General features: G+C 48.9%; 1 protein-coding gene and 1 long non-coding RNA gene across 3 annotated transcripts in view; one reads left to right on the top strand and one right to left on the bottom strand.

The window, feature by feature from the left end:
- Positions 1–10,542, bottom strand: part of LOC125946254 (uncharacterized) — a 456,010-nt gene that overhangs the window by 77 nt on the left and 445,391 nt on the right. The window lies entirely within an intron of this gene.
- LOC119456700 (homeotic protein proboscipedia) overlaps positions 1–10,542 on the top strand; it is a 79,526-nt gene that overhangs the window by 54,136 nt on the left and 14,848 nt on the right. The window lies entirely within an intron of this gene.

Genomic DNA, 10,542 nt, shown 5'->3' with positions numbered 1-10,542 from the left:
AAAGAACGTTAGTGTGCTTATATTTAGGCGCACGTTAATGAATCACAGGTACTCCGCGGGCCATCCACTTTTGGTACATACATATGGCATGCACCGAACTTGGCTGCTCGAGTTGACGCACTTTCCCGGTGTGTCCTGACGTCTTCACGGCAATGTTATTTTTTTCTTTCTTCAAAAAAAATCTGTGCGTTGACGTAATTCCTCTGCCGGAAATATTGGGCCCGTGGAAGTGCGTTCACGAGCGCGTCTTCCATATACCATAGCAGCCATTATAAACATCGTGGGTAAACAGCGAAGACGACGTTCTCCTCAAGCTTTTCGCATTTTTTTCTTGAGATTATGGAATTATATGCGTTTCTCTGATTCGATAGTTGTTATCCGTATGTTTCTATTGTCGCTCTGATATACCTTATGGCAGAAAACTCAGGTACAGCTTCAAATCTTACAAATATTCGAATAAACCACCATTCGAGGCTTGTAAAGCTACACCCTCACTTAAGGCTGCGCTAGCGAAGTTATGTTGCCATACACGTCAAGACACAATCTTCTGAATCGCCATACAACGTTCAGCAACAAAAGAAGGCGTCAGAGATAAGCAGGAAGACAACAAAGAAAGATTTGATTATCCTTAAAGCAATACATGCATTAACCTTCAAAGCACTCGAAGCAGTAAAATTATCAATTTTCACGAAACCTGAACAGGCCAGGCTGAATCCGCAAAGAAAAACTCACGTCCGCTACAAGCGAGAGGAGATAGAAGGGAAGCGAAAACGAAAGAAAAATTGGTTGACTGGTGTACAAAACTGTCCCTTCTTACTATTCACGCTCTTTAGACTCGAAAGCTGGCCGACAAGCACGCACAACCGCACATGCATCGCGAGAGAGAAAGAGAAAGGGGGGGGGGGGGGGGTAAGCTTAAAGACAATTGCTGCACTTCCATGGAGCCAGAGCGGACGCTTTCGCCCGCGGCTGCAGCATCAAGCGCTTGAAGCGGGGAGCCTAGCGTCTTAGAAGAAGAGAGCTCTCGGAAGAAGGGCATCCCTCGAAGGGATGCCCAGACGCGGAACGGGACAAAAGCGCGCCGCAACGCTAGCGGACGCTGCCATGGGGCTCCCGATCCGGGACCGGGCGTCTCCACGAAAAGGAAGGAAGGACGGAAGGAAGGAAGCAAGGGCGAGCCTCCTGCGGAACAGGAAGTGCTACAAGGAAGCTCCTCTCGATCTCGCTCGAGGAGGCTCCTCCCTTTATTTCTTCTTCACCATGCTTCCCGCAGCTTGTGTATAGCGACGTTCTTCCCTTTTTTTCCTTAGGAAGGCCGTGCCAGGAATCCTTTATTTTTCTCTCAGAGCCGTGCGTATACACTATGTGTGTTCCTCCACGTCATCCCGTTCTGGGGTCTTCTTCCGCGGGACGCCCTTTCGCCTTCCTTTCCCGGTTTCCCCTGGACCGCGTGCGATGCCACCAAGCGTATAGCCTTTCTCCCCATACACACTCTCTCCTCTTCCTTGTCTTCCTACTGCTCCCAATTTTTTTCCTTCAAGAAGCGCGGCGAGGATCAATCAATCACTGAGTGCCGGACACTCGGCAAAAACAAGAGACGCAAGAAATATCGCCGTCGAGTGGCTCTTCTCTGCTTGGCGGCTGGCCTTATTGTAACAGTGGGTAGAAGGGTAAGGGGCTGGCTGCAAAATCCAGAGGGAACGACACGCCGTATTGTCAATAAAGGGTGGTGGGCGCGTCGATTTGTAAACAGCGGGGTGAGCACCGCGTGGCAGCCTCACGGATTATATACGTTACGCGCGTCTCTTGAAGCGTTTTTTCTTTTTTGTCTCGCTGGAGTTTATGCGTGCTAGTATTTGGAAATAGCGGGACCGTTGTACTTGTAAATGACTATTCCAGTTTTACCGGGATTTATAGAGTCATAGACAGTATATTGGAGGCTGTGATAGAGCGTAGTAAGTCAACGGGAATTAAGTAGTGCACTGACGGACTTCTTTCCTGTTCGCAGTAGCAGGCTAGGACAAATATAATTACGACTATAAGTAAAACACTTTGCACCAGTCCTGCACTAATTGGCGGCTTGTCACTGCTCATGGGCGCGCACACTTGAAAACAGCAGCCATACTTGGTTGCGTAAGACACAGCAATGGTAAACACGCACTTGACTGAAGCCTGACGTTCTGCAAGCCGACATTAGTTACGTTTTTCTGCCTCTTTTTTGACCAAATGAATTCAGGCGCAGTTTTTGGGTACTTGTATGTGCGATCTGAAATGTTCGATGGCACGAAATATGTCGCATTGATGAAAGTGTTGTTGAGCGTGCGTGTATCGTGATTAAAGTGCGATATTAACAGTGGTAACTGCTTTACGTTCACCCATCGAAAGGATGAGACAACCTCTGTCTCAAAACGTCCAATCCTTACTCTGATCCCATCATGCACTGCGCCATGCCACAGCTGTAGCTCCGGCAAGACGCAAAACAGATTGCTCGCAGCGGGGCAAGCATACAAGTTTTTGATCGTACGTTTACGTAAAATTGAGTTTACCCTCAAAAAGTAACCACTGACAAAGGGAGACGCGCGAAGGCTCTTCCGCAGTTCACAGCACATAAAAATTGGAATGCCCCGATCGACGAGGCCTTGTGAATTTCTCCCCAAGAGAGGGTCAGTCCGGCGTTCTGGCAGCAAGCACGCGAAAACACCGAAGGGGACAAAAAAAAAAAAGAAAAAAGAAGCTTACTCCAACTTTTGATGGAACACCGGATGGGTGGGTGACAGTCGAGTAGTTTGTCACGAACATGCACCGCGCGACCGAGCGAGCACGGCGAGCGATAAAAGGGAAAATAGAGCTCCCGCTATGGCAAAAGGGATGACGCCAAGGAAGCTTGCGGAGCGCAGAGAAAAACTTCAACAGCACAAGACCGGAGGAAAGGGACCGCTGCCGCGGCTGGTGTTCCCGCGAAAAGGGGACGGAAGGGAAGCCGCTGGAGAGATAGGGGAGCTGGTGAGCGCTGCAGAAAAGGGCGTAGCACAGGGGCAGCCCTGGTTTCGGCTCGGCTGTAGACTGCGGGCTAGGGCTGGCTGCCTGGCTGGCTAGCTAGCTAGCTAGCTGCCGGAGAAGACTTCCCGAAAATGACGGCCGCGACGGCACGCGGTGTACCCTGCATCTACGAGGAAGAAAAAAAAATGGAGGCGGGGGAAGTGGGGGAGGAGGCGCGGATTCGAGCTTATAAAAGGATACGAAGAATAATAATAAGAAGTGCGGTTACGCGACCCGCGCACCGAGCGAACCAGGGAGGTGATGAGACACGAATCTCGGAACTACTGGAGGAAGAGAAAAGAAAGGGAGGAACTGCTAACCCCGCATGCCTACAGCGCCTCCCGTACACTTTTTCGCTAGAAATATATAACGCGAGGAGAAAGTTAGCAGGTCTCCTATCTTGCTAGCCCCAAGCTTTTCCACCCCATCTTCCTCCGTTTTATTTTTTTTCTCCTTCCCCTTCGAAGAATATTCAAGCCCCTCGCACCGTGCCTGCTTGCCATCCCCTTTCCCTTTCCTCCTTTCACTTTTCTTTCTGTCTCGGTTGCTTTTGCCTATCCCCCCTGACTTTCTCTCTCGCATTTTCAGTCACCTCGCCTTGCACAGCGCCAAACGGGGGCTTTACGGTGACACGCTCCCGCCGACAATATATATAGGCTTGCTGATCTATTAAACTGTAACGATGGGTTGCCGCCGTTGCGCTCCGGTCGGCTACAGCGTGACAGCAGCGGCAACAACGAAAGTTTGTGCGCCGCCGATAAGACCAGTTGCTTGCTTGCTGCTGCTTCTGCTGCTCAGTCGCTTGCTTGCGTGCTTGCTCGCTCACTTGTTTGCTTGCTTTTACGCGCGTTGTCGCACGGTTTGTCCGCACATTTATCGGGTGCTTGTCTGCTTCGACGCGAGAGCGCCGCTGGTTTCAGCCCGAGGAAAACGGGTTCCGGTGTTGCGGTGTCTATCGCAAGAGCCAGAGTAGGCGGGGCCTTACGTCGTATTTCGTAAGCCGGGCTGTGACGACCATGCTGCTGCCCCGAACCCGCCGCGAAGCATGGTGCTGCGTCAGTTCGGAGTCGTCAACTGCGGCAGCGTCTCCAGAGAACAGTCCATTAGCACGGGCAGATAACAAGTGTTCTGATAGGCTGACGGGCTTCCGCCTAAGCAAAGAACTTGTTCTCTTGCTGGCTGTGTTATCTCAGCTGTCTTTTGTGTGCTACTATCATTTTATCTTCTTTGTTTTGCGGGCGAGCTTCTAAAAAAATAGTCGCTAACAAGTAATCGCCGCTAACTTGCATACTCTAACACCGTTAATTTTTCGCTCTTGTCAGCCGAACTTATCACCTAGTAGCACTTTTAATGAGAACTTAACTCGGAAGAAGACTACAATACAATAAAGAAGTTACACAATACTTCTTTTTTTCGCTTCACTGGAGCGCTCAGGCTCGTCATGGCTGCTGAAACGGCCAACAAGCTGAAAGCAAACCTTTTCTATCGCCTGTGCACCTAATCACAAATCTCGAATGACACACTCACTTCTGCAGCACAATACGCTTTGGAAAAACTACCTAAACCTTAGACATCGACAATTATTGTGTTAGGCATAAGAGACACGGCCTTGTACGGTGATCTTCGTGGTGGCGAAGGTGGACGTTAGTTCACGCGAAAGTAAATTCCGGGGTGCTTGCAGGCACTGTGCCTGAAGCAACGAATCCATTAGCTTGTACGACGCCGACGAGTTGACTGTTTCAACGATGCTTCTGTAGAGGGCATCTCGAGTCCTTCTGTCGAGGGCGAAAAGAAAAAAAATCATAAGCAGAACCAAACACTCAATAGATGCATACTTAGCAAATAGATACTTCACCTTATAGCTCCTCTATGCGCAGTGAAAACAGCTTGTAAGGAGTCAACAAAAAACTGTCGGTTCGCACGCTGAAAGACGGCAACAATATCTGAGACGAAATTTCTTAGATATTGGTATGGTTTGCGTAATATACGTCTAACGATAGCATAGAGTAGAGTGCGTAAAGCATACAGCCTTTTCCCGAATACCGCGGCACCATTGCTATTTTGATACTGCGATTAAGTGGTTCCGATAAAATGAAAAGCACATGGGAACCAACGACTGTGAATCTCGCCATCGAAGGCAAGTGTAAGCTGCGAGGACTTGTATGAGCTAGCTTAGTTGGAAGCAGCACAGTCGCTACCCTTGCAGGATTCATGAGCGATGTGCCGTTGTGTGACGACATCCGCTGTATCAAAAGGTCAAACTTGAAGTTGCGCTGGGCAGGCTGTTCAATAAATTTCAAATTTAATGACTTTGAACATGCTTTCATTTTTTTGTAGCACCAAGAAGAGAGAGAGAGAGAAAGAAGCAAGAAAAGGGTTTTCTTTCTCTCCCTTCACACGGCTTGTTCCTTAACTGTTTTAGCTTTTTATATTAACAAAATCGGCAAGCTTCAAGCAATAGGTTCTGGGAGAGAACATTTTTCTTAGTTCACTGCACCAAGGTACCTTTCATCTTGCATTTACTTCTTGTGTTAAGCTTCCGTAGCCTCTGAACCGTGTGTTTTCAAAACAAGGGTTGTGCAACGCAGGCTGTTATTATAGAAAACTGGGTTTTCGGAACAAATTATTTAGTGCAATCTACCGGCAGTGGTGGCTCAATGTGTATGGCGTTCTGCTGCTGAGATTTTCGTCGCAGGATCTATACCTAGTGGATCAGGCGGAATGCAAAACGCTAGAGTACCGCGCTTTTGGTGCACCTTAACCAACCTCAAGGGGTCAAAATTGTTACGGAGCCCCGAATTGCCGCAACTCTCACGGCCGACTGGGCAGCTTTGAGACGTTAAGCGATATAATTTACTTCGAAGTACATATTACCGTTACGGCATTGTTTGCAATGTTCAAAATATTTAACACTTCGGTTCTCCAAGCCGAGTTGGAAAGCACCGAACGCGTGTAATCGCGGGCCCATTTTAAAACCGAATAGCTTCATTGATCTCTCACTCTCTTTTCATCCAATTCGACGAACCCGACCATCGGCTCGAAGTTACTCACGCGACGCCACGAAAAGTCTCGAGCGGCCAATGTTCTCTGCGCAGGCGCATCACCAGTAACCAGGCAGTAATCCATACAATAACGTAAGACGTTTACAACGCTGTTTCGATTACGGCTTTCCGGTAAAGCCGTTATCATTCAGCAGCATTTTTCTATAGCTATCGGAGATCGTTAAACTCGATATTGTCCCTTTTATCGTAATACACATATGTTGCTTAGATTTCCAATAAGTTTTCGACGTCCCTCTCTAAATGATATACGTTACTCTGATTGCCTGACGGCGACCTTTGTTCTTCCTGTTAGCCGGATATGGCCAGCATCACGTGTCTATAGTCAGCCTCTTCAACTGAGATTGATAAATTGGTTAGATTGTGCGGTTCGCGCGTTTGTGACTAGACGCATTAAGAGCAGACGCACGACAACGCGACCGTTTTGAATCAGGAAGTTTGCAGTCATGTAATGGAGGCGCGCTCTCGTCTCTACAGTGTTGCATATAGGAAAGCAACACTGGAAGATTTTTAATCCTCAAGGCTTGCCACTGACGCGGAGGCGACCCTGCGGCCTAAACCTCGGGCAAAAATTACGAAGAAAACAGAAGGTTGATCATAGTCTTTCGCGTCCCTGATGTCATTGTGAATAATCACTTATCGCGTTGCCATCATCATTTTAAATGTCCGCGAACACATGCTGAGCACCCTGAAAACGAATGGCAGCCGTTGCGACTTCTCTGTGTAAGCGCACCTGTGCAGGTTCATGCGTGCAATAGCCCGCAGCACATAAAAAAAATTACCGAAAGCTTCTTGCTGAACTTGCACAGAGTAAGGAACAAGTTGTAAGCAACAGCGCGTTCTAGTGCACAGAAAATTTTCCCCTCCAAATGAACGAGTAGGAGGTGACAGGAAAATGTAGGCAGGTCAACCAGGCGCGCGTCCGGTTTGCTATCCTACGCAGGAGGATAGCAGGAGTATAGTTAAGGGATAAAAAGAAAACAAACCGAAAGAAATGAAATGAAACAACTCACAAAAGGAGTGAAGCGAATGCGTACAGCTCGTTTCTGGCTGCACACAATGGAATAAAAGAAACAGTTTTCCGCAGTATTGATAAGAACAAAGAGCATGTCGAGCCGTCTGTGATACGGCGAACCACCGGTGGCACCGACACGGCCGCAGCGCCTTGTACCGCCTGGATTTATATATGGAGCGAGAGTCGGCTCCGAAGACACGACGAGGACTCATTTGGCGCCGATTCCATTTGTTTCCGCGCGCACCGAGCAGCATCAGCAGAAACAGCCAGCAGGGAGGCAGCCGAGCCCGGGGCTTCACCCCCTCGTCTCTCAACACGACGGGTCTGTAGCTTGCTGCCGCAGCAGCTATAGTCCTATTCAAACCCTCTCGCCGCCCGCTGCACTCTCTCCCCCTCCGCGACGGCTTCCCGAACATTTCACGTCAGGCTTCACGTCATGTTCGCTAAAAAGTCCCATTTTTAATCCTCTTAGCGAGCGCGCCAACGTATTCTCGGCCGGGGCGAATATATACGTGTGTATGCGTGCCTATCGGGCACGACTGCCTCGTTATCTTTCGCGAACATTTTCGTTTTCATTCCCCTGCCCATCCCGCAGTGCAGATGTGTTTTTTTCTGCTTCCAAAAAAGCAAGCAGCAGCGCCAGCAGGGAGCGCCACGGAATATGCGTGCCACCCTGGTTCGTTTATTTTTCCTCTCCAACGCGCTTCTCAATACTTTGAACGCTTCTGTTTTTGACTATTTTTCAGCCGCCTTCGCTTCACTTCACTTTCTTTTTAGAACGATACGACGCCGCTTCTTTACCCTTCGTCGACGCCGCCTCGGTTCCTTCGACGTCCCGTCGTCGCCGCGTGTAAGATCTTTTAATGCGCCGTCTCGGGGCTTCTTCTCGGCGAACATCTGTTTGCCTTCGGCTCGGCGGCACACCGGAGCGATGTTCGGAGTTTCGCTCAGGAGATTTCTGTCGCGCGAATGCAAATATTCACCTTATCTCCTTTCCCGAGGCGTGTCAAAAAGACGGTAATGAAGTGTCCCTCTCCCCCTCCCCCCCCCCTCCTCTTCTCCCCCACTCACCGTCTCGGCTCCCAGCGTCTTCGCTTCTGAGACAGCTATAGCTCGCTCCCTCGTTCGCATGCCTGCCTTTTCATTTTATATCGAAGCGTCTCGAAAAAAAATTTGTTTGCACCGGCGGTGCTTCGCCTCTTTGTCTTATGAGCTTACCCGCGCTTGACTTTTTCTTTTTTTTCTCTCTCTCTCTCTTCTTTTTCAATATTGCTTTTGCTGGTGCAGCTGCTACATGCTTGCCGTCGTCGACACCTCCGCGGGCGCCTTCATAACAAATTTTCTGCCCGACAGGGTCTTGCGCCACGGGCACTCGCCCGGAATGCATATATGTACAAGCTTAAGGCGTAAAGCGAAATGTGATGTTGCATCTCCTAGCTGTTGCTGTCAGCTGCGCTATCTCGCAGTTGGTTTTACATACGCCGTCGCGCAGTACCTGCTTCGCGCATGCGAGCACTAATTCCCGGGTATATCTCGCAGCGGTAAGTGTCAGAGCTCCTTAACATTTTAATAATTCCTTCACCCTATAGTTGGCGTCTGTTCTGTTTTCTTCGTAGCTTCTTCCCTACTGGATGAGATTTCGCGAGACTCTCGGCTTGAAGTGTCACTTTATTGCGTTAGGAAAATATTAACGTGATGGCCTATACGGCAGGCCCGCGTTCGAGTAACATGAAATTGATTAATGAAGCATAATGTTTTTTATTGTTCCTGTTACGGAGATAACTAGAGATACTGGGTTAACAACTTCTTAGCGCGATAAGATGAAATAGATAGTTAAGAAAATACCGCGCTAGACTTTCGTCAGGCTCGAAGAGTGACGGGCCGAACGTCGCATAACATCTCGTGTGCGAGGAGACACGAAGCTGGTATTTGAGAAAACGAAAGCGGCTGAAACCGAAGTCGAGACTGGCGTGACAGCGGACAAGGACCGCGTTGCCAAGACAGCATTCCTTTAAAAAAAACACAAAAAAACACAGTGGATTGACACAAACTTCAAAAAGCGAGAATAAAGAAAAAAGAACTAAAGTAAGAATGTGAAAGAAAGAGAGGAAGAGGAGGATAAAGAGAGGGAAAAAGAGACGCCTCGAAAACACGATCTCGAAATAGACAGCGCCGACGCGTGTCAAAATTTCGCCGCGCCGATCACTTGGCAAGTTCGAGTTTGCTTTTGCAAGACAGGATACGGGCTTCTGGGAAGACGAACCGTACTTCGAACTGTTGTTTCGCAGAAGGTCGCCCTCTATTTCCCAGCTCTCGAGGAGGTTAGCACGACAGCTCGCTTTGAGGCGAAGAGTCCGGAAAGGGTCTGCTCGCTAGACTTTGTTTGTAGTGCACTGTTCTGCTAACGTGAAGCCGTAGGACCATGTTCACTACAATCTACGAAATAGCTTTCGGTATTTCGAAGATATGCATACAAAAAGCGGAGGCTAAAGGACGTTTTCAGTCCTTTTCCGCGATAGAAACGAGAGAACGAAAATGGCAACATTTATTCGAGGAGACGTACAATTAGCGTTGTTTCATTAAATGTTACACTATAACCTCGGCGACTTTACATCAAAAGAGTGTTCTCACAATGGTGCATGATAGGCTTGTATTACAGCTCAGCTGGTTAAAATTAAATTGAATTATGGGGTTTTACGTGCCAAAACCAGTTCTGATTATGAGGCACGCCGTAGTGGGGGACTCCGGAAATTTTGACCACCTGGGGTTCTTTAACGTGCACCTAAATCTAAGTACACGGGTGTTTTCGCATTTCGCCCCCATCGAAATGCGGCCGCCGTGGCCGGGATTCGATCCCGCGACCTCGTGCTCAGCAGCCCAACACCATAGCCACTGAGCAACCACGGCAGGTCAGCTCAGCTGGTGCCTCTCTTATAAGTTCTCTGGAACTTTGGGCACTGAATTCGTGGATTTATGCAGAAACACCGGTAAAACGTTCGTGAGAACGTATATTAATCAAGCTTTCGATTCCTCCAGGGCTTCCTGTTGGCTTCTATAAACTTGTACTCTCGCCTACGCCCCCCCCCCTCCCCCTCCCCTCCCCTCCCCACAGTCACCTGTTCTTCAATTAGGGTTACGATAATTCGCATTTGGAGGTGAGCTATGCACACAATGCTGTATGAGGAATTAATACATGTTAAGATTCCACGCGCTAGCGAAACAGAACGCGGTAAGAAATTGCGTTTTTGGTTTTGTTTCTTGCTCTGCCTGCTTCCAAAACAGAGGGCGAGGTTACAAAGTGATGCACTGATCAGCAGAAGTCAGGCATACAAGATAAAGCCCGTGCGATCGGCTATCGCACGGGCGAAGACGACTATCGGCGATCGTCGTCTTCGTCAGTCCTGTCATCATCGTTCGCTACTGCAGCGC

The sequence above is a fragment of the Dermacentor silvarum genome, chromosome 6 (genome assembly GCF_013339745.2).
Source record: "Dermacentor silvarum isolate Dsil-2018 chromosome 6, BIME_Dsil_1.4, whole genome shotgun sequence".
NCBI classification, from domain to species: Eukaryota; Metazoa; Arthropoda; class Arachnida; order Ixodida; family Ixodidae; genus Dermacentor; species Dermacentor silvarum.
This window is presented reverse-complemented; position numbering and strand designations above follow the sequence as displayed.